Genomic DNA, 23,269 nt, shown 5'->3' with positions numbered 1-23,269 from the left:
AAGGCTTCTGAAGGAGGTGAACGTGGAACCCCAGAACAGAGGGAGGTCTGTGTCAGCCAAAAAGTCTGGGGAAGGCAGGTGAGGCCTGGAGCTTAGAGGACAGTTGAGTTGTGGCTGACTCGTTGTCAGAATGCATGTGATGCTAATTATCAGAGAAATGCAAATCAAAACTACAATGAGGCATCACCTCACACCAGACAGAATGACCATCATTCAAAAGTCCACAAATGACAAATGCTGGAGAGGCTGTGGAGAAAAGGGAACCCTCCTACACTGCTGGTGGGAATGCAGTTTGGTGCAGCCACTGTGGAAAACAGTATGGAGATTCCTCAAAAGACTAGGAATAGACTTACCACATGACCCAGGAATCCTGCTCCTGGGCCTATATCCAGAAGGAACCCTACTTCAAAATGACACCTGCACCCCGATGTTCATAGCAGCACTATTTACGATAGCCAAGACATGGAAACAGCCTAAATGTCCATCAACAGAGGATTGGATAAAGAAGATGTGGTATATTTATACAATGGAATACTATTCAGCCATAAAAACTGACAACATAACGCCATTTGCAGCAACATTGGATGCTCCTGGAGAATGTCATTCTAAGTGAAGTAAGCCAGAAAGAGAAAGAAAAATACCATATGAGATCGGTCAGATGTGAAATAAAAAAAAACCCACAAACAACAAAGCATAAATACAAAACAGAAACAGATTCATAGACATAGAATACAAACTTGTGGTTGGCAAGGGGGTGGGGGGTGGGAAGGGACAGACTGAGATTTTAAAATGTAGACTAGATAATCAAGGTTATATTATATAGCACAGGGAAATATACACAAGATCTTATGGCAGCTCACAGAGAAAAAATGTGACAATGAATATTTATATGTTCATGTATAACTGAAAAATTGTGCTCTACACTGGAATTTGACACATTGTAAAATGATTATAAATCAATAAAAAATGTTAAAAAAAAAAAAAAAGAATTCATGTGCTAAGGTCACCAGGAACACTTCGGAGGAAGGATTCCCTTAGGAAGAGGTCCCACTTCAGGAGATCAGCCGGAACAGATGGACAGACGGACACACACAGAGAGTTTCACTTTCTAAAGAAGGATTTATCCCAGGCCTGCTTTTTTCCTGCCCTTTCCACCATCCCAGGGGACCCAGAAAGGAAATGTGCATTCTTTGTAACTGAGATGCTAAGATCAAAAACATTTTATAAAGGTGTTCTCCAACTCCACTGATGTTCCACTGTATGTTTTAATAACTTTCCCTAAGTATAAAAGCAATACCTGCTCACTTGAAAAATTTAGGAAATGCAAAAAAAAAAAAAAAAAGTTAAGGGAAAAAAAAAAAAGCCAGTGCTCACCCACCGCTAACATGCTGGTGTGTTCCCCTTCTGCTTTTCTCCATGTGCAGCTGTGCCTGTAGTGATCCTGCCTGCATGTGTGGCGTCACGCTATTTGTGTTTGCTGTACCTCTACCGTTATCTCGTGTTTCTTTGTAACTGCCAAGGCCCTCTTTTGAGCTGCAGAAGCTGGTTTCTGACAGATGCTCTGCTTTACCTGGTTTTTTTTTTTTTTTTTTTTTAATAAAGAAGAGTCAGAACCACATGCCACTCTTTGCTATTTTAAGGTTCTGTACCTGAGAAGTTCCATGTGCCAAACAGAGGATCAAAACTGATGCCAAATGGTAGCCCCTTCTTTAACCCAGCTCTGCCTGCATGAACTGCCAGGGCAAATCTGGACACCCTGCCCTGCAGCCTCCACTAGCTGCCAATCACACGACAACATGCTATCCATCATGGACAGGTCCAAGGAAAGGCTGCTGGGGGCAGGTGGAGGTGGGGGCGCTGGGCAGACTCTGGGATGCCACAGCCTCCTTCATCCTTCTCTGGAAACCCAGTGTCAAGTCTGCACTGCACGGGGCCCCAGTATGGCTCTGACAGTCATTGATCATCATTAACAATGAGTAAGTCCTTCACCAGGAACCCAATGTCAACCTAACACTGCCTAGTCACTGCAGGAGGCCGGATAATGTAAGGGTTAAAAGTGGTCCCTGGAGCCAGCTGGGCTGAGTACTCACACCTGACTCCACTGCTCCATAGCAAGTCAGCCATCCTCTCTGTGCCTTTGTTTCCCTCCAGGTCTCTGACAGTCCCTGCCTCCAAGTGTTGCTGTAAAGATTGAGTTCATGTTCACATAGTGCCTTGATCAGGGTGGGGATACAGTGAATGCTCAGTAATTATTATCTTGTTTAATCTTTACTGTTATCTCACTCAATCCTTGGAACCATTGTAGGTGGCAGAGGTCATTGTTACTACCGATTTACAATAAGGACATTGAGGCACGTGGGGGTAAGTAGCCCCCACCCCCACAGAGTTTACAGCTCGGCCCGGCAGGTGGACACACAACACGAGACTACAAGAGTGATGAGCGGGCGGACTGGGAAATGACCAGAGAGCCCCAGGGCCGTCTGTAGGGCTCCCAAAGGCTTCCTGGAGCCCTACTGGAGCCCTCTATAGTGGAAGGTGACAGAGAGAAGAGGCAAGACACTCTGTCTCTTAGGGAGTTTGGATGTGAGACACCCAGAGAGACGCCAAGCACCAGTAACTCACAGCACACAAGCCATAGGTAAACAAATGGGGCCTAATTAAACATAAGAGCTTTTGCACAGCAAAGGAAACTATAAACAAAAAGACAACCTACGGAATGGGAGAAAATATTTGCAAATAATGCAACTGCCAAGTGTTTAATTTCCAGAATATACAAATAGCTCATACAACTTAACAAAAAACACACACACAACCCAATCCAAAAATGAGCAGAAGACCTAAATAAGCATTTCTCCAGTGAAGATACACAAATGGCCAATAGGCACATGAAAAAAATACTCAGTATCACTAATTATCAGGGAAATGCAAATCAAAACTACAGTGAGGTATCACCTCACACCAGTCACAGTGGCCGTTATTTAAACATCCACAAACAATAAATGCTGGAGAGGGTGTGGAGAAAAGGGAACCCTCCTACACTGCACCAGCGTGGGAATGTAGTTTGGTGCAGCCATTATGGAAAACAACATAGAGAGTCCTCAAAAAACTAAAAATAGACTTACCATATGATCCAGCAATCCCACTCCTGGGCATATATTCAGAGGGAACTCTAATTCGAAAAGGTACATGTACACCAATGTTCACAGCAGCACTATTTACAATAGCCAAGACATGGAAACAACCTAAATGTCCATTGACAGATGACTGGATAAAGAAGTTGTAATATATTTATACAATGGAATACTACTCAGCCATAAAAAAGAATAAAATAATGCCATCTGCAGTAACATATATGGACCTGGAGATTGTCATTCTAAGTGAAGTAAGCCAGAAAGAGAGGGAAAAATACCATATGATACCATATTATGTGTGGAATCTAAAAAAATGACATAAATGAACTTATTTACAAAATAGAAACAGACTCACAGACATAGAGAACAAATTTACAGTTACCAGGGGAAGAAAGGGGGTAAGGAATAAGTTGGGAATTCGAGACTTGCAGATACTAACTACTATATATAAAATAGATAAACAAGTTTCTACTGTATAGCATAGAGAACTATATTCAATATCTTGTAGTAACCTATAATGAAAAAATATGAAAATGAATATATGTATGTGTAAGCATGGCTAAAGCATTCTGCTGTACACCAGAGACTGACACAACACTGTAAACTGACTATACTTCAGTACAAAAGAAAAGACTGCCCACTGCTGAGGGACAGTCTCCACAGCCACCAGACGTGCCACCCCATCCCATGAATCCTTAGACTAAACCCCAAACAGATACATCACCTCAGTGTTCCCTGAAGACACTAGCAAACATGTCCGTTGAGCAGCAGCTTCATTCTCTGCAAAATCACCCAGCAGAGCCCGAGGGCAGAGGTCACCCGCCCACAGTGTGAGTATGAATGTCGGCTCCCAGGATGAGCAGACAGTTTGGGCTCCGTCACAACAGATGGGGGTGTAGGGGGCTATGCCAAGAACAGAAACCTCAACAGTCATTTCCCAGCATCCACGCTGGCCTCATGATTTCACTCTTTTCTTACACATCCAATAGTTGGGAATCATCATTCATATATTTCAAAATAAATGCCACAGCTTTCTACAAACTGGTCTTGCAACACAGCCGATAAGACTCCTACAGATCTCAGCCCCATTCCTTAAAACATTCTTCAACAGCGTAGCAGATTCTAAAGTAGGGTTACAACCCAGAGGTTTTTAAACAATGATTTCCATGGAGTCAGGTTGTTCTGCAAGTATTTCTGCTGCTGACTTTTTCTACTTTTACTGCATGTAAGCTGGAAACAAATACAAACATAAGCAAAGCCAAGGCCAGGTTTTGCTGGCATCCAGATGCTATGGAATCTAGCCCAGGGCCATCAGCCTCTGCTCCTATCCTGACTGCTCTGTCCCTAAGCTCTGGAAATGAGTTCCCAAACGGGCTGCTCTTCTCTGGCACCTGGGAGGCCACAGGAAAAGGACAATGATTTCATGTACACAGAAAGGATCAGCTTCTGGGATATGACTTTACTGACCCCAGGACAGTTTTCACAGACTTCCCTACCCCTTCCTTGACAAACAGCACTGTGAGAGAAGCGTGCTGCCCATCAAATAGTTTGGATTCTCTCCCTGGGTACCAGGTAGGACTACACGTCCCTACTCCCTTGAAGTCACCTGCTCTGACCCATGACATGGGAGCAGAAGTGGAATGAGTTACTCCAGGCAGGAAGCTTTCGGCATCAGTGCACAGTTTGTCAGCGTACAACTCTCTTTCTCCTCCAAGACTAGGGCTGGCAACATTCCAGCTGGTGGCTGCTCTGTCCGCCCGGCCCACAGATGACGACGCTGAGGAGACCCTCCTGCTAACTTGTGATGGGCACTGTGAGCAAGAAGCAAACCTCTGCTGTTTGAGCTGCTGAGATTCTGGAATTGTCTGTCCCTGCAGCACCACCTAGCCCAGCCTGATAGGTACCGTAATTGCGGACAAGAAGAGCATTTACCACATGAAGAAACTGAAGCCCAGTGGGGGTGAAGTGAGCTGTCAAAGGCCAGACAGCTGGTTGGAGGCAGAGCAGGAGGCCCAAGATGCTCGCCACAGGCCCTTCCCTGCCTTCACACGACAGCAGTTTCTCCACGACATTAAAGGACCACTCGCAGTAAAGGTAAGCCACTACATTTTTTTTCCAGATACCACAAAACCGACTTTATTTATTGAATTAAGAGTTAATTAAAACTAAGCATCACTCCCTTCCTGCCTCCGACTTAAAAGTAATCCACATAAGAAAATACTACTGTTTAAAAGGAAAAAAAGGCACACGAGCAAGTCATACATTCTCCTCATTGGTACCGAGGTGGCCGCATCTGCTTGTTGTGGTCCCAGATCCTGTCACCTCACTCCACCCAGTACTTGCCCCACATCAGAACCTCAGCTGTCTCAGCCCAGTCCACCACCACAACCACTTGTTAGAATCATTGGATGGGAACCGTAAATGCTCAGCAGATATGATCACTGGTGAAAAAAATGCGGTGGAGTTCTATGTACCAACAGAAAGATCTTCAAGACATATTGCCATTTGAAAAATGCAAGTTGCAGAAGGAGTATAATAACATTTATATAATTTGCCCATTTGTCTGCCCTAAAGACACAAAACACTATACATTTTTGGCAAGCATACACCTATGAACATAAATGCAAAGAAAAATGTCTGGAAGAAGACACGCTTTATGAAAAGAGAGATTACTTCCGGACAGGGAAGGAAAGGCACCAGGATTGGTACAGCACTTTTATTTGTAATGTTTTAATTTTGTATAAGAAAAATATATACTTGTTTAATTTGAAGTTCTTTTAGAGCCATTGTAATCATCAAAGCATCTTAGGACATTTGGTGGCAGGTCAATGCAACATTCTCAGCGATCACCTTGTTTTAAGGAACTTTGACTTTCAACTCAGAGCCCACCTTCCTAGGAAAAAGTGCTCAGTCCCCATCAAACTAAACGACAATTCATTAAAACCAAACACACTCAAATGGAATGCTATGGCTCTTTTTGTGCACCTGTCAATAAATGGAAAGCTCCTCCTGGTTTGGTAAAATATCAGTCAGGCTGATGAGTTTGTGGGCGGGAACAGTTTTATCATATCTTCAATTTAGTAGGAGTCTGTCCACTCATGGTATTGCCACTAAATCTGGTTTGACATGAGGAATCTAAATGGAAAAATCAAGCCCTATAAAAATGGAACAGAGCAAAAGAGTCAACAAAACTGACTTGCAAGTAGATTTTTTTTTAAACCTTAGGACCTCAAGCAATACCACATCGAAAAATGCTCCAGGATTACAAAACGTTTCCTCCTTTCCTCGGTCTTCTATTTGCTTTCATGTAACACAAGCCTCTGAACACTTTACAATAACACGGGCTCAGCTGCCTTCTGTGTAACATTCTTACCCTGAGTGATGTTCAGTTTTGATGGATGAAGCCAAAGTTACCTCACACTTTCCACGCAATTATCTGCTCCCCACCCAAATAGTTACCGTTACCGAGGAAACCACTGTAGCTCTTTCCTCTCTTTCTGCTAAAACCACATCCTATTGCTCAAATCTATCCAGCAAATACCACCTCTGACAAAGCCACATCTGCCACGCACAATATAAGCTTCTACAACATTCTGTCTGCCACACTCCTGGACAATAGGAATTGATCACTGTTATTTACTTATTGAATTCAGATTTAAGGTAAAGTAATAAAAAGCCATTCTTCACTGCCTACCTCAAATAGGTCCCTACCGACCTCAGAGATGACATTACCCAGATTGCAACCTGCCAACAAAAACAAGCTCTGCCAACCTGACCGTAAACCCCAGCATAACCTGAACACACGCGCCCACGAGCACTGAGGGTCACACCTGCATTCTCCTGGGGAAACTCCCCTCTGGAATCAGTTTTCATTTCAGTGAATGGGCCCCGCAGCCTCCTCAGCCCGGTCTCACAGTGATGAAGATAATCACAGTGTGTTTGCTGACATAGATGGCGTGGACAGCAAGGTTCCACCCTATTTCAAGTTTCCCAACAACAAGGTGGGCAGACCAACCCCCCTCCACGGTCAGCAATTGAGCAGGAAGCTGAGACCAAGCCCATCTACATACAACACTGATAGGACGGCTCAGAGGCCACACACCATGGGTCAACTCCAGCGGGTCCTCCTTTCCCTGCTGCGAAGTCCACAAAAACTTGGGCTCCAGGCTTCAGAAACTAGATAAACCCAGGCTGCCATTCTTTAAAGCGTCTACATCTATCTCTCTTGGGTTTTGAGGTTTGGGGGAGTTTATTCATTTCTCTTGTTTTGTTTTCAATTTCTTAATCTGGAAAACAAGCCCAATCTTATATGTCTCTGTCATGCCTGAAAACTACTAACGGCCCCTCTGGAGAAAATTCAGCAGAATGGATGAGGCTACAATCATTATATGAAGCTTTTAAGCTCCCTTAACATTCATTTACTTTAAGGATCTGAAAGCATGTGATCCCTTAAAATTTTAAAGCAGACAGAAAAGTCAGTCAGTCTCCCAATCTCTCTTCTCTTTCTCCCTTACTCCCTCCATCTCTCAGTCTCCTTTTCTCTCTCTCTTGCGAAGTAGTACATAGTTTGAGCTCCAGATACAGACACTGCCATCCTGCCTACAAAGGGAGGAATGCAGACACAGACCATGTGAGCACTCGGGAGTGGACGCTGATGGAAGGCAGCCATCCTTCCACAGCTGGCTGGGCCTTCTGAGAACTCTAACGTCTGACTTCACATGCCTCAGAGCCAGGCATCTCCTTTTGGTCAAGAAACCCTGTTCAGAGTGCACGCAGAGCCAGCCCTCCCTTCTCCACTGGAACTGTAGACTTCTGGTATGGAACAGAACACTATGCAACACCCCCATTTTAAAGACGAGGAAACTGGGAGGAGGAAGATGACTTAGTGGTAGAGCACGTGCTTGGCATGCATGAGGCCCTGTGTTCAATCCCCAGTACCTCCATTAAAAATAAAAATAGAGATGAGGAAACTGAGGCACTGGGCAAGGCAGAGTCTTGTCTGGATCAACCAGAACTAGAACCCAGGTCTCCTGGTGCCAAGGTGAATGCCCTCTCACTTACTTCTGGCAAGAGTAGCCCCTCAGCAGCCGAGAGCCTCCCCCAGGCCACACCTCACTGTGTTCCTCCCCTCAGCCCCTCTCTCCGCCCCAGGAACGCCCCTGGTACTTCATCCCCGCCTCTCTCGGAGGATATGGCACTTCACTTGTTTCCTTCTAAGTTCTTTCATCACATCGTTTGACTGTGGCAAGGAAGGGGCAAAACTCTAAAACCAGGCTAGCTGGTTCCAATCACTAGCTGTGTGTTCTGGACAAATATACCACCCCTTTGTGCTTCTGTGTTTTTATCTATAAAATGCAGATAGTAATAGTACCTACTTCACAGGACTGGTGTATGAATTCAATGAGTTAATACATAGATGGCATTTAGCACAGCACTGGTCATGCTGCAAGCATCTGTCATGATCAAGGAGAGGGTGTTCTAGACTGGGGCTTCTGTCTGGTGCACCTTTGAGGCCCAGTATTTGACTTCTAGGGATGGTGTCCATCTGGTTAGTCCCTATATCTCCAGCACAGAGTGGATGCTAGATTAAAAACGTCGAATGAATTTAGCAAAGCACACTGCTTATAACAGGTGCTTTATTAATGCTCATTGAATGGATATGTGGATTTCCAGAATTCACAGGCTCACTTAGGGAGTGTCATGTGTCAAGTTCACTAGTAGATAAATTCAGATTTGCTGGCACCAGTATTTTCTATTGCTCTAAGACTTTTCTATTAGCTGCTGCCTTAAAGTATTAACCAAAGCCCTCAATTTCCAGAGCATTTAAGAGTCTATACATTTTCTTGGCATATAATCACCTACTATTCTGTGACAATGCCCGCCACCACCCAGTGCCTTATGGGGCTGATATACAATCGTTAAGTTCCATTTTCCTGGTGTTATCCAGGCTTTGAAAAACAAACTTCCAAAACACCATGCTTGGCATTCATCTGAGGGGCCAGTAAATAAAATTTTTTTTTAAGTTTCTTCTGTATTGCACAGGGAACTGTATTCAATATCTTGTGTTAACCTTTAATGAAAACAAATGTGAAAATGAATATATGTATATATGCATGGCTGGGACATTGTGCTGTACATCAGAAACTGGCACATCGCAACTGACTGTACTTCAATTAAAAAAATAATTTAAAAAATTATCTTAATAAAGGATATTTTTAATCTTAAGAAAGCCAACATAAGACACCAGAGCCTTGAATCAGACCCAGATCTGCAGCTCTACAGGTGGGTTTCAGTGCTTATGCAGAAGAAAGTTCTACAGAAGTGGCAGGTCTGGAAGCTGGAGATGTCTGGAGATGGCATTTAGGAATAAAACAGAAAGTGTGTGGAACTTCTCAAATGAAAGGCACTTCACAACAACAAAATATGTTAGTCACCTCAGAGGCTTGCGTTGAAACTTGGCCTTGAACAAATAAACACTCGGCTGATCACTGGCCAAAATGCTTAGCTGGAGACTTTCACCGTCTGGGACACAAGTGTATCTGCAGCTCGGCTGGACGGTGCCTAGGATGTGTGGGAGTTGACCCTCAGCAGCAGCAGGAGGTCGAGAAGATGCCAAGTCTTGTGAGAAGCAGGACGTGTGGGCCCCCACCCAGTGAGGACCTATCTTAGGGATACACCTGATTTGCCATCACCTCTCACTCTGTGACCTCAGGACGGCTTCACAGGAGTGAGGAGAAAGGGGGCAATGCAGATGCCCCAAAGTCAGAGGCTTTTTCTGTGACCCCAAAACCTCAAATAGTCTTTTTCCTGTTTTTTTAAGTGTATGCAAATTCCCTGGTAGATGAATAGGGTGGGGAAAGCACCTCTTTTTTAGAGCCTTGGGTCTAAAGCCAGAGAGAGAACAGAGTAGCATGAAAAACTGTTCAAAGCCTTCTCCCTTGGCTAGGCGTTCCCAGCATTTCTACCTGCAGACTCCGACACTCTGACACCCACGCTGCCAGCCTGCCTCCGCTCTTTGGGCCCTTTCATTCCTGTTTCCAAGGAGCCATGAAGGACTGGACTCCACTCCTGTGCATCCATCAGGGCTCCTGCTGAAGGATGCTGGCAACTCGCTGGCCCACACGCACCCACGCACATCTGCTCCAGAAAACCACGGAGCAGGTGCTAGGGGCCAGGCTTCAGGTCTTGGTTCTGCCACCTTTTCTGTTATGAGTTTCAGTTCCTTCATTAGAAATTGCAAACCATAATTTCTATCTCCAGGATTGTCTCACTCATTAAGACAAGGTTTATACTGGGTTTTGGCACACACACACATATACACGAAGGACAAGGTTTATAAAGCTTAACAAGTAGGGGCTGTTACTTATCTTTTCCTTGTAGATTACGGACATGGAGAAAAGGGAGGAGTGGGGACTCTTCAAGGCCTCCCACTGCCCTTTACAATAAACTTCCAAATCCTTCCCAGCCCAGGAGGCTCTACTTGGCTTGAACTAGTTCATTGCTGTTGTTGTTTTTTTTTAATTGAAATATAGTTGATTTACAATGTATTGTGTTAGTTTCTGGTGTACAGCATAGTGATTCAGTTATATATATATAACTATATATATATATATATATATATATTTCTTTTTTGGATTTTTTTCCATTATAGATTATTACAAGCTATTGAATATAGTTCCCTGTGCTATACAGTAGGTCCTTGTTGTTTATCTATTTTTGTACATAGTAGTGTGTATCTGCTAATCCCAAACTCCTCATTTATCCCACCCTCCACTCCTTTCCCCTTTGATAAACCATAAGTTTGTTTTCTATGTCTGGGAGTCTGTTTCTGTTTTGTAAATTAGGTTCCTTTTTGTCATTTTTTTCAGATTTCACAAATAAGTGATATCATATGATATTTGTCTTTCTGTGTCTGAATTACTTCCCTAAGTATAATAATCTCTAGGTCCATCCCTGTTCTTGCAAATGGCACTGTTTCATTCTTTTTTATGGCTGAGTAGTATTCCATTGTATATATATCCCATTTCTTTATCCAGTCATCTGTCAATGGATAATTATGTTGCTTCCATGTCTTGGCTATTGTAAATAGTGGTGCTATGAACACTGAGGGGCATATATATCTTTTCAACTTAGAGTTTTCTCTGGATATATGCTCAGGAGTGGGATTGCTGGATCATACGATAACTGTAGTTTTTTAAGAAATCTCTATGTTGTTTGCTATAGTGGCTGCACCAGATTACATTCCCACCAACACTGTAGGAGGGTTCCCTTTTCTCTACACCCTCTCCGAGCTGGTTCATTCTTCAGCTCTCTCTGCACCTTCCTCTACACATCCCATTCTTTCCCACCTCTGAGCCTTCTAACATGCTATTCCCTGAATTTGGCATGCTCTGACTCTTCATTCCCAAGAACTGGCTGAAAAGGCTCATTCTTGGAGGCACAGACTCCAGACTCCCCTAATCCTAGTACAGCTCTGCTCATCTGTCTCATGACATACTGTTGTTTTCACTTACCGCACTCATCCCATTTATGACTACGTATTTATTTGTGTTCACCACCTCTTCCTCCTTCAAGGGCTGGCAAATTCCATTTGGCCAGGTGCTCGGCCCCTGGATTCATTCACTGCTGCATCCCCCAAATTTAGTAGATTCCTGACACCAGCAAGGTCTTCTGATAATATTTGTTAAACTAACATGTTAAAAAATTGAAGCCCCAAAGAGCCGGGAGGAACAAGGAGATACACATAGCTAACAGCTTTCAACACCAGGCTGGGGAGCCAGCAAAGCATTTCACACTCATGGGAAGGTCAGAAAAACAACCACCAGCTCATTATCAGAAATGCTGAAGCATTTACAGTTCACTCATGGAGAATTCCCTTTTCTGGGCTCTGAGTTCCACTGACCCAGGCTTCTTGGAAGATTGCCAGAGCTCAAAAGGAGGCAAAAGCTACTGGGGTATAAAAAAAAAAAAAAGGTGAGAAAGGAATTTTCTTAAAAGGCTGTGTACTTGGAACAGGCTACTGCATTTTCTATGAGGTGTTGTTTACATACTGTTGTGCCTGCCTGAACCCCATTCTAGAAACTTCCAGGCCTGGTTTTTGTCTTCTCAAATAGCCTTCCCACCTGTCCCTGTGAATGTTTTAGAATGGGCTTAGAGACACAGAATGCCTGTGGTTTATTACACCCAGGCTAACAATCTCAGTGCACTGAGACATCTACCTAAAAATAAACAACATGATCCACCCTAATAAGGTCAGTCAATACCAGCCTCACCCCCCCACCCCCAGTAGATATTAGATCATCCACTGTAAGCAATGGTTGAGGTTTAAAAGTTATAAATCAGGGTTGGGAGTGGGAGATGGGGGGGAAAGTCTCCTATGTTCACTCCATCAGCAGGTAGAGGCAGGCAGTTCTTTGGAAGCTGGGCCCTGTATCCAGAAACACGGCCCTGCAAAGAGCACAAGCACATCTGTGGGCCCTTTCCAGGAGGCACGTGTCAGGGTGGGGAGTTGGGCAGAGAGGGAGGGGCACTCGCTGAGTCCTGTACAGTGATTAGGAACCCGGACGCTGCTTCAGATCCTTACTATCTTGACTTTGGGCTAGTTATTTAATTTCATTAAGCCTCAGTTGTCTCATCTGTAAAATGGGAAAAACAATAACTACTACATAGGGTTGTTGGGGAGATTAAATGAGCTAAAAAACCAAACCAAAACAAAAACCTATAGCCCTCCGACCAGTGTTGCACATGGTAAACCTATGTAGGTGTTCGCTATCATTAGTTAGGGTCTACTAGCTCAGATGCATCTTTATTGCATTTCATTAAAGCCTCAAGCCAATCCTTCCAAATTGATGGAGTTATCTGCTTCTTACAGATATAAAAACCTGAGGCTCATGAGGGTTAAGTAGTTTATTTAAAGCTACAAAGCTAGGAGATGGCAAGACCAGCACTTGAACCCAGGTAATCGTCATAATCATTCCCATCATCATAATTACCATTTACTGAAAGCCAGGTGGCGTGCTGAGTGCTTTACAGTAACTGTCTCGTGAACTACTCAAAACCCCTCTGTAAGGAAAGAATTATTATGACTGTTTTATAAAAGGAGGACACAGGGTTGGAGAGTTTAACTGTCTTGGCTGAGGTCACACTGTTAGTTAAGGAACAAAGCAGGGGCTTGACCCCAGTTCTGACATCAAAGTCCATGGTTTGGTTCCATTTAAGTCCTGCCTGCCTAATATGTTATATATCTCGTAATTCCACTTGAAATCACCTGCGTGCCTGAATTCATATTAAATGGAAAACACTGGCCTTGCTAAGTGGGGCCCTGGAATGGCCCTCTCCATGAAGCAGGCAGCTGTCCTGAATTGTAAGGAGTTAGGATATCCCCAAAGAAAAGTCTAGCTTTCCACCCAATGCCTTCTAGAAGGTTTGGTCATAGATAGCAATCAGGGAATGTGTTAAAACAAAGCATGGGAAGTTCTTAGTCATTAGACTTTTATCTCTTGGAAACCAGAACAAATATTTTCTCATGTAAATCATCACCTGCTTAGCAGCTCTCCTACCATAGAAGGGTTTTCCTTAGCAATATGTGATGCCCTATCCAGCTAAGTGTGACTCTCAAAGCATGTACCAAGTCACTCCATCCCCCCAACTCTTTCCTGCCCCTAACTTGTATCATGAGGATGACACAGAGAAAGGTCATCCTGATACAAAGATATGGCAGTGGTGACTTTTTGTCCTTTATGAAAATATTAACCTACCAAAACCTGGTGCTAATCTGGTGCTCACTTTGCAAATTACCTGGGCCCTCGGGTTGACCTCTTCATTAGTTGTATAGAAAACTATAGTTTTCTTTAATTTAGAGGAAAATGACTAATCAGCAAAACAAACCTCAAAGTGGGCAGTTTACTAGAGAGTGCCCTAATTGACTTACTGACGTATAACACACAATTGCTTTGCTGGGTCTGTAGAAGCAGATCCCTTGTCAGGGCACCGGGCCCCAATCAGGGGCCAAGGTAGGATTCCCTCAGCATCACAGCGTCCTCGGCCTCGATGGCTCAATAGCTCCAGAGGCTGGGATGGCGGCTAAGGGGAGGAGGGATGGTGGCGAGCTTGCCTTGGCCACTCCGCACCAGAATCTCTGCCCACAGTTTGGTCTGTGGCAGTTTCTAGATAAAAGACAAGAAGAATTCAAGCCAGAAAGTCTTGCTTTGACAAACTTCCTAGCACTGGGTAAAAACCATCAATTAATTGAAATGGCAGTGAATACTCGCCTCTTACTACAAGAGTCAAATTTGGAAAACAAACAAACAGAAACACCTGCCATCATTGAGTATTTGACGCCCCGGAGAGTTTTCCGCAAAACAAGTTTGGACCTTGTGGATGGATGAAAGGAGGCCCTTTGTATGAGATGCAGCTGAGTTTGCCCAGATGAGAAAAGAAAACAGGACTTCCAGAAACTTGCAAAATATCTACAACTTCCACATGACAAAAATTCAGCACCAGTATAAACTTCACCTTTTAAAATTTCATCTTGCCTAAAACCACCAAAGAACAACAGTCGTGGAAGAAACTGATAACTTAAACCCCAAATCTTAGGTTTATGTATTAGATTTTAAAGAAATATTGAACTCTTTTTCTTCGGATAAAAAGAGACAAGAATTTGGTATTCTCATTTAAGCAAGTATCAGCGATAGCACTGTAAAACCACTTGATCTTTAGACTACATTACTTCACTGTTTATAGTATTTCTAATGTCTAATCTAAAATACACAGGGCTGCTGTTACTACACAAGTGATCATTAATGACAGAGAGTAGGAAGAGTGAAAGGTTCAGCTGGCATAACACCCCTACTGACAATTGTAGGATGTGGTCCTCCCTTCCTCAGATTCCCGACTTCTTGGTCATTGAAGGATTCATTGTCCTTAGGCCAAGAGTCAGTAGCAAAACAGGTACAACCAGGGCATGGCCAGAGGATGCTGCCAGCAGGAGAGTCATGTGTGTGCCCATATCAACTGAGACCCTGGAAACACCCCAGCTTTGTAAGGGAGCTCATTTTTTGATATATGTGGCCGTGGGGTGGAGGAAGCCTCAAGATTAAGGACTGCCTTCTTTTGTCAAGAAATCCATTCCTATCACATGGAATAAAACTGTACTCCAGACCCATTAATAAGCCCTTTGGGGAGAGAAGCTGGTGGCCTGAGACTCCAGGCCCAAGAGGGGAGGCCCGAGAGGGGAGGAGCCCCAGAGCCTTCCCCTGAGCAGGGAAGGAAAAGAACAGGAATGGAGTTTCAAGGGAGGCAACTTCTGGAAACCCTCCCTCACTGTGGCTATACTAAATAAACAGTTGTTGGACACAAATCACCACTACAGTGGTTAGTAACTGTATTAGCTGATGGAGCAGCTACTGTGGGTCATCCCCCAACCCTGCCAGGCATTTGATACACATTGTCTCATTTAAGTGAGCCCCAGAACAAAGCCACTATTTTTAATCCTATTTTACAAGAAAGAAAACAGGTTCAGAGAGGTCTCATCATGTCCCCATGGTCACATATCACAGAAATGACAGAATCTGAATTTGGGCCCAGGTTTGATGGGCTCCAAAGCTTGAACTTACTTCTTCATTACACAAAAACAGTATCTACTCTCCTTAGACCCTTTGTAAGTCTTCTCTTCTCCTAGGCTGTTGTTTGTTTTAAATTTACCTTTCTTATCTGCCCCACATATGCAGGAGAAGTCTGTGTTTTGTCCAGTGGCCCTGCCTGCTGTGATTGCAGCTCACTGACCCCAGCACCTACCCCCAGGGTGAGAACGGTACATCCAGTGCACACTTCATATCCACGGTAGAGCTATTGTTCCCTGAATATGGGAAATCTCAGGCAGCTTTTAGGTGGGACAAACCCGACCCTGTGGCAAGCACACCTAGCTTCATCCTTAAAGCAGAAAACCACGAAGTTGTCAGGCCATGGGTTTACTGGTTTCCTCGAACTTATTTTTAAATGCCAAGAATGGAGGCATTTCTAGAAAAGCAGAACCAAGCGGGCATGGTAATCTGGCAATTCTGTATTTCACAATGTGCCAAGAAACTGAAATCAGAGGCTCTTCTGAACAAACTATCCACGCGACCCTGCCAAGCCTTGTCTCATTTCCTTTGCACCTCAGGAAGCCTGAGGAAGGCTGCCAGGCCCCCAGGACCATGCAGGACACTGGGAGCAGCTGGTCCGTCTGCAGGCTGGACTCCATCAAGGCCCTGCCTTTCCACCTTCTCTTGGCAGCCACCCTTTGGTCATTAGTGCCCAACCCTGGCTACACAATGGAATCAGCTGGGGAGTTTAACCGATACAGAGGCCTGGGTCCCATCCCCAGGGAGTCTGATGGAGCTGGCCTGGGCACCTGAATTTTAAAAGCGCCCCAGATGATTCTAAGGTGCAGGCAGGACTGAGAAGCCTTGCCTGGACCACCGTGGGATAAACGATTCGCTAGATGCTGAACTTTACCCTTCTGAACTTTCATGGCACTTCTCAAACTGCCAGGTTTCTCTGCCCTGTTCCACCCGGAGCTCCTCCAGGACAGCTCTGAAATCCACCCACCCGCAGTTCGCCGCCTCCCTGGCCTCCTCGCTCGTGGCGCCCGGAACCCCAGAGAACTTGCGCCCCGCGCGACCCGCCCCCGCCGCTAGGACTTACTTGGCCGCCAGGTGTGCAGAGCTCACAGCAGCGGGGAGCCGGAGCCGGAGCCGGAGCAGGAGCCGGAGCCAGAGCCGGGGGCGCGCGGGCCGGGGAGCGCCAGGAGCAGGGCGAGGGCGGCCGCAGCGCCTGCCCGCCCGCCCGCCCGGAACGGGAACTGGTTGGCCCGACCGCGAAGTTGACCTCACCCCTCCGGACGGGCTCCGAGCCCTGTGGGCTGCGGGAAGAGGCCGAGGCCGGGCTCGGGAGGGAGTGGCGGGTGAGGCGGAATCCGCAGCCGCTGCGATCTCGCTTCGCCCGCCGCTAACGCCGGGAGAGGCAGCGCGCAGAAAGTGGCCCGGAGCAGCCGGGAGCGGCGGTCCCGCCCCGAGCAGAGCGGCCAGGGCACCGCGCAGGGCCGAGCGGCAGGCCTGAGATCTCGCCCAGGGGTGACGCGTTGGGAACCGGCGGCGCCAGCTCAGCCACGGCCGCCGCGAGCCCAGGCCCGTCCTCCTGAGAGTGCGAACCCAGCATGCGCAACCGGAGGCAGCGCCTGAGCACGAGGGTGAAACTCTGTTAAAACGTGACACCTGCTTCCCATTGAAAAGTTAACTCAACGTAATCAAACCTTTTACAGCTGAGCATATACTTGGATTTATACTTTTTAAAATCTAAGCTTTTCTTTGTGTCCTTAAACCTGTTCTTGGCAGTGTACATTTTATATTCCATACAGTAGGCGGTAATGACCTGTAAGGGGGTTTTTAACATATTAATACACAAATAAAATCTTTTTTTAAAAACGTTTTAAACGAGAAAGATCTACATAAGTCATGATGATGCTGTAAATAAGTTGCCACACTCACACTAAAGTACATTCAATCGTGTGACCACATATGCTCATGAATATTTAAATTACCATCAAAGGCTGCCTTCTGAGAAAAGTTTGTTCACAACTCAAAAGTGAAACTTTGCAAACCTACAGTTGATGGGATATAATGGGCAAACTTGTAAGCACCAAAATGGAGACGCTAAAGATCGGAATTCCTCCGGTTTACACTTACCTGAGCTCTGGTAGAAAAATTACACAATTTTTCTTTTCTTCTAGGATTCTGAATTTTTATCTCCCATGCCTTTTAAACTCACATATTTTCCACATCTTGTTTCTCTGCCTGCATTCTGAGTAACTTCTTGAGTTCTGTCTTTCCATTCTTCATTTTGTTGATATTTGAATCCGCTGTGTTACCCATCTGCTAGGCAGTAATTATACTCTCCTCCCCCTCCGTTCCCCCCATGATGTTCAGGTCTTACACCTGGAACCTGTGAACGTGGCAAAGGAGAATTAAAGTAGCAGATGGAATTAAGGATGCCAATCAGCTGACCCTGAGATGGGAAGATTATCACGGATTATTGGTATGGGCCCAATGTAATTGCAAGGGTCCTTATTAGTGGAAGAGGGAGGTAGAAGAAGGGGAGCTAAGAGTTAACAGCCTGAGAAGGATTTGGCCTGATGTTGCTGGTTCTGAAGATGGAGGAATGGAGGGATGAGTAACTAAACGAGGGTGGCTTCTAAAAGCTGGAAAAGGCAAGGATATGGATTCTCCACTAGAGCCTCCAGAAGGAAGGCAGTCCTGCTGAGACTGATTTTAGCCCAGTGAGACCCATTTCAGACTTCTGACCTCCAGACCATGAGACAATAAATTTGTGTTGTTTTAAGCTACTAAGTTTGTGGTAACTTGTTCCAGCAGAAGTAGGAAACCAACACACTATGCATTTAAGTTCCTGATTTCAACAATAATATATTTATTTTCTAAGTGTTTTTTCTATTTTTAATTTTCTTGGTCATCTTTAATAGTCTCCTGTTCTCTGATTCTATCATTAAAAAAATCATACATAGTTATTTTTGTTTTTAATTAAACTTTTAACTTTGAAATAATTGTAAATTCAGATGCAGCTATAAGAAATAATGCAGAAAGATCCTTATACCCTTAACCCAATTTCCCTTCATAGTAACATCTTATAGAACCAGTATGCTGGCACTGATAGTCAAGATACAGAACATTTCCACCCCTACAAAGATCCCTAATACTTTGCCCTGTTATATCACACCACCCGCTCCTTAACCCCTGGCAACCACTAATCTGTTTCCCATTTCTATAAAATGTCATTTCAGGAATGTTATATGGAGGGAGGGTATAGCTCAGTGGCCGAGTGCATGCTTAGCATGCACAAGGTCCTGGGTTCAATCCCCAGGACCTCCATTAAAAAATAAATAAACCTAATTACCTCCCCCCTCCAAAAAAAATACAAATAAAAGATATTATCTTAAAAAATTCTTTCCTTTTTATTGCTAAGTAGTATTCCATCCCACAGGGATACCACAGTTTGTTTAACCATTCATATGGTAAAGGACATTTGGATTTTTTCCAGTTTTTGGCTATTATGAATAAAGCAGCTATAGACATCAATCTACAGGTTTATATGTGAACATAAGTTTTCTTTTCTCATAAATGCCCAGGAGTGCAACTGCTAGGTTATATATGGTAGTTGCAAATTTAGTTTCTTAAGAAACTGCCAAACTGTTTTCCACGGTGGCTGGACCATTTTACATTCCCATCAGCAGTGTGTAAGTGATCCAGTTTCATAGCATCCTCATCAGCATTTGATGCTGAACATTTTTTCAAGTGCTTATTTACCATCTGTGTCTCTTCTTGGGTGAAATGTCTCTCCATGTCTCATTCATTTATTAATTGGATTGTTTGCTTGTTTACTGTTGAGTTTTGAGAGTTCTTTATATATTCTAGATACTAGCCTTGTTAGATATGTGGTTTGCAAATATTTTCTCCCACTCCAAGCTTGTTTTTTCATTCTCTTAACAGAATCTTCCACAGAGCAAACATTTTTAATTTTGATGAAGTCTAGTCTAGTTTATCAATTTTTCCTTGTAAAGATCATGCTTTTGGTATCAAGTCTAAGAACTCTTTGAAAAGCCCTGGGTATCATATAATTTCTCATTTTTTCTCTAAAAGTTGTATAGTTTTATGTCAGACATTTAAGCCCAGGATTCATTTTAGGTTAATTTTTGAATGAGGCTTGAGTTAAGGTTAATATTTTAAATTATTATTTTTGCCTACAAATATCCAATTGCTGCTCCAGCATCATTGTTGAAAAAGCTATCTTTCCTCCATTAAATTACCTTTGCACCTTTGTGTGAGTCTATTTCTGGGTTCTCTGTCCTGTTCCATTGATCTGTGTGTTCATCCTTCAGCCAATACCATACTATCAATTCCTACCATTTTATTCTTCTTTTTCAAAATTGCTTTACCTAGTCTAGTTCCTTTGCCTTTCTATATAAATTTTAGAAAAATAATCTTCCTGAAATTTTGATAAGAATTGTATAAAACCTGTATTGAAGAGAACTGACATTTTATTATGTTGAGACTTCCAAACTGTGAACATGGTGTGCCTCTCCATTTATTTAGATCTTTGATTCCTTTCATCAGTGTTTTGTAGTTTTCAGTATACAAGTCTCACACATGTTTTGTTAAATTTACAGTTAAGCATTTCCTTTAAAAAAAATTGTATGCATTTCTGGTAAGAATCTAAAATAGTTCAGCCAGCATGGGAAACAGTTTGATTGTTCCTCAAAAAGTTAAACATAGAATTACCATGTGACCCAGCAATTCCACCCCTAGGCATAAACACAAAATAATTGAAAAGAGGTACTCAAAAACAAATGTACACACATTTTCACAGCAGCATTATTCGCAATGGTCAAAGGTAAAAACAATCCAAATGTCCATCAATGGATAGATAAACAAATTGTTGTAAATATACACAATGGAGTACTAAACAGCCACAAAAGAGTAGTATTGCTATGTGCTACAATATTGATGAGCTTCAAAGATATTATGTTGAATGAGAGAAGTCAGACACTAAAGGTCACATATTGTATGAGTCCTTTTATATGAAATATCCAGAATAGGTAGATCCATAGAGGCAGAAAGCAGACTGGTAGTTGCCAGGGAATGGGGGAGGGGAGAATGGATATGTGGTTTCCTTCTGAGTAGGGGTGGATGTAAATGTACTGGAAGTAAATAGTGACGGTTGGACAACATTGTGAGTGTATTAAACGCTACTGAATCGTTCACTTTAAAATAGTTAATTTTATGTTATGTGAATTTAATCATAATTTTAAAAGTCAGTCTAAAAAAATTGTGAATGGTATTATATTTTAAAATTTAGTGTCCAAGTGTTCTAGCATATAGAAATACAACTCATTTTTGTGCATTTATCTTGCATCCTATGACCTTGCTGAACTCACTTCTTGGTTCTAAAAGGAATACTTTTTTTTTTTTTTGTAGATTCCTAGGGATTTTCTATGTAGATAACATGTCATCCGTAAAGAGGGACTGTTTCATTGATTTCTTTCCAATTTATGTGCCTTTCATTTCCTTTTTTTGCCTCATTACACTGGCTAGAACTGCCAGCACTATTTTGAATAAGAGAGGTTGGAGCAGGCATCCCTGCCTTGTCCCCGGTTTTAAGGGGAAAGCACTCAGTCTTTTACTATTAAGTATAATCTTAGCTGTAACTATTTTATAGATGCTCTTTATCAAATTCTTGAAGTTCCCCTCTGTTCCTAGTTTTCTGGGACTGTCATAGCATGAATGGGTGTTGAATTGTGCCAAACACTTTTATGCCTCAACTGATACGATCACACGACTTTTGATAAAATACAGCAGATTACTTTGATTTTCAAGTATTGAACCAGCCTTACAGCTCTGGAATAATCCCCACTCGGTCACAGTATATAATTCTTTTTATGTATTGCTGAATTCTGTTTGCTAGTATTTTGTTAAGGATGTTTGTATCGGTATTCATGAGGGATATACCTTTGTAGGTTTATTTTTTTATTTTTTTTTTTTTTCTATTGTCTGTCTGGTTCTGGTATCAGGGTAACACTAGCTTCACTAGCTTCACAAAATGAATTGGTAAGGGTTACTACAATGCCCTTCTTCATCTCTGGTTATTTTCTTGGTTCTGAAATCTACTTTATCTAATATTAATAAAGCCACTCATTCTTCCGTTTGATTAATGTTTGCATCATATATCTGTTTCCATTCTTTTACTTCCAAACTGTTTTTACTTTCCAAGTTGTTTATAGTTGAAGTGAGTTTCTTGTACCCACCATAAGGTTGGGTCATGTTTTTAATCCACTCTGCCAGTTTCTGTGTTTTAATTGGTGTATTGAGATCATTTATGCTGAGTGTGCTCATTGCTATGTTAGCGTTTAAGTTTGCCATTTTATTTTTTGTTTTCTGTTCTTTCATTTCTGTTGTCTTGTTTCTGTCTTCCTGTGGGTTAACTGAACATTTTTTAGAATTCCATTTTTATTTACCTGTGGTCTTTTTAAGTGTATCGCTTTGCATACCTTTTAAAATTGTTGCTCATATTATATGCACATATAGAATATATATTACATATAATTTTTCAGTCTACTGGTGTCATTTTACCAGTTAGTTCAAATGAAGTGCAGAAACCTTACTTCTGTTTACTTTTCCCTTTTTATAATGTAATTGTCTTTAAGTATTAATTCTACATATATTTAGAACCAGAACGCACACAGCATGGTAATTGTTGCCTCAACCATTACGTAGGAAACCCAAGAGGAGTGTCCATTGCATTTATCCATACTTTTGCTTCCCATGTTATTTTTCCCTTTCTGATATTTCACACTTTCTTCTTTTAGCATTTTCCTTCTGTTAGCATTTTCCTTCTGTTAAGAGAACTTTCTTCAGCCATTTAGGGTAAGTCTGCTGGCAACAAATTTTCCTAGTTTTCCTTCATCTAAGAATGTCTTGCTTTCCCCTTCATTCTCAAAGGCTGTTTTCACTGGATTCTGGGTGGGCGGTATTTTTCTCTCAGCACTTGAAAGGTGTGCCACTTCCTTCTGGCCTCCATGGCTTCTGAGGAGAAATCTGGTATCACTTGAATTGTTTTTCTCCCATAGGAAAGGTGTCATTTCTCCCTCGCTGCTTTCATTATTTATCTTTAGTTTTCAGAAGTTTGACTATAATGTGTCTGGTGTGGATTTCTTTGGGTTGATGTTTGGGGTTCACTCAGCTTTAAATTGTAATACTAACTACTATTTTATCAGGCAACAGCTGTATACCAGGCATTGCGTTGGGCAGTTTTTTGTACACAATCGCTGATCCCACCCACAAACCTGGGAGATTTTTTTTTTTTCAGCTTCAGTTTTATTTTTTTTTTTAACGAGAGAAAAATAATCTGTAGAAAGAAGTTTCTATGATGTATGCAGAAGTCTGCTCCATCCTTCATGTCCTCACACCCAAGGTTGAATGATCATAAACAGAACTATAACCATTCACTGTAAAATAAGCCAGTGAGATCCTTAAAGAGAACAACAATACAAGGACACTGTTAGGTTAAATCACATGAAACTGTCACGGCTTCAC

The 23,269-nt window shown here is 42.9% G+C and overlaps 1 protein-coding gene across 2 annotated transcripts in view; it reads right to left on the bottom strand.

The window, feature by feature from the left end:
- Window positions 1-18,962, bottom strand: part of NOD1 (nucleotide binding oligomerization domain containing 1) — a 57,648-nt gene extending 38,686 nt beyond the window's left edge. Inside the window, exon 1 of one of the 2 annotated variants that reach the window (XM_074367287.1) lies at window positions 16,815-18,962. The gene's annotated coding sequence lies outside the window, so the exon portion shown is untranslated. The remainder of the gene's footprint in view (window positions 1-16,814) is intronic. The other variant, XM_074367286.1, reaches the window with a different exon arrangement.
- Window positions 18,963-23,269: the final 4,307 nt, after the last annotated feature.

The sequence above is a fragment of the Camelus bactrianus genome, chromosome 7 (assembly GCF_048773025.1).
Source record: "Camelus bactrianus isolate YW-2024 breed Bactrian camel chromosome 7, ASM4877302v1, whole genome shotgun sequence".
Lineage (NCBI taxonomy): Eukaryota > Metazoa > Chordata > Mammalia > Artiodactyla > Camelidae > Camelus > Camelus bactrianus.
Note: the sequence above shows the minus strand (reverse complement) of the source record. Positions and strands in the feature narration are given on the sequence as shown.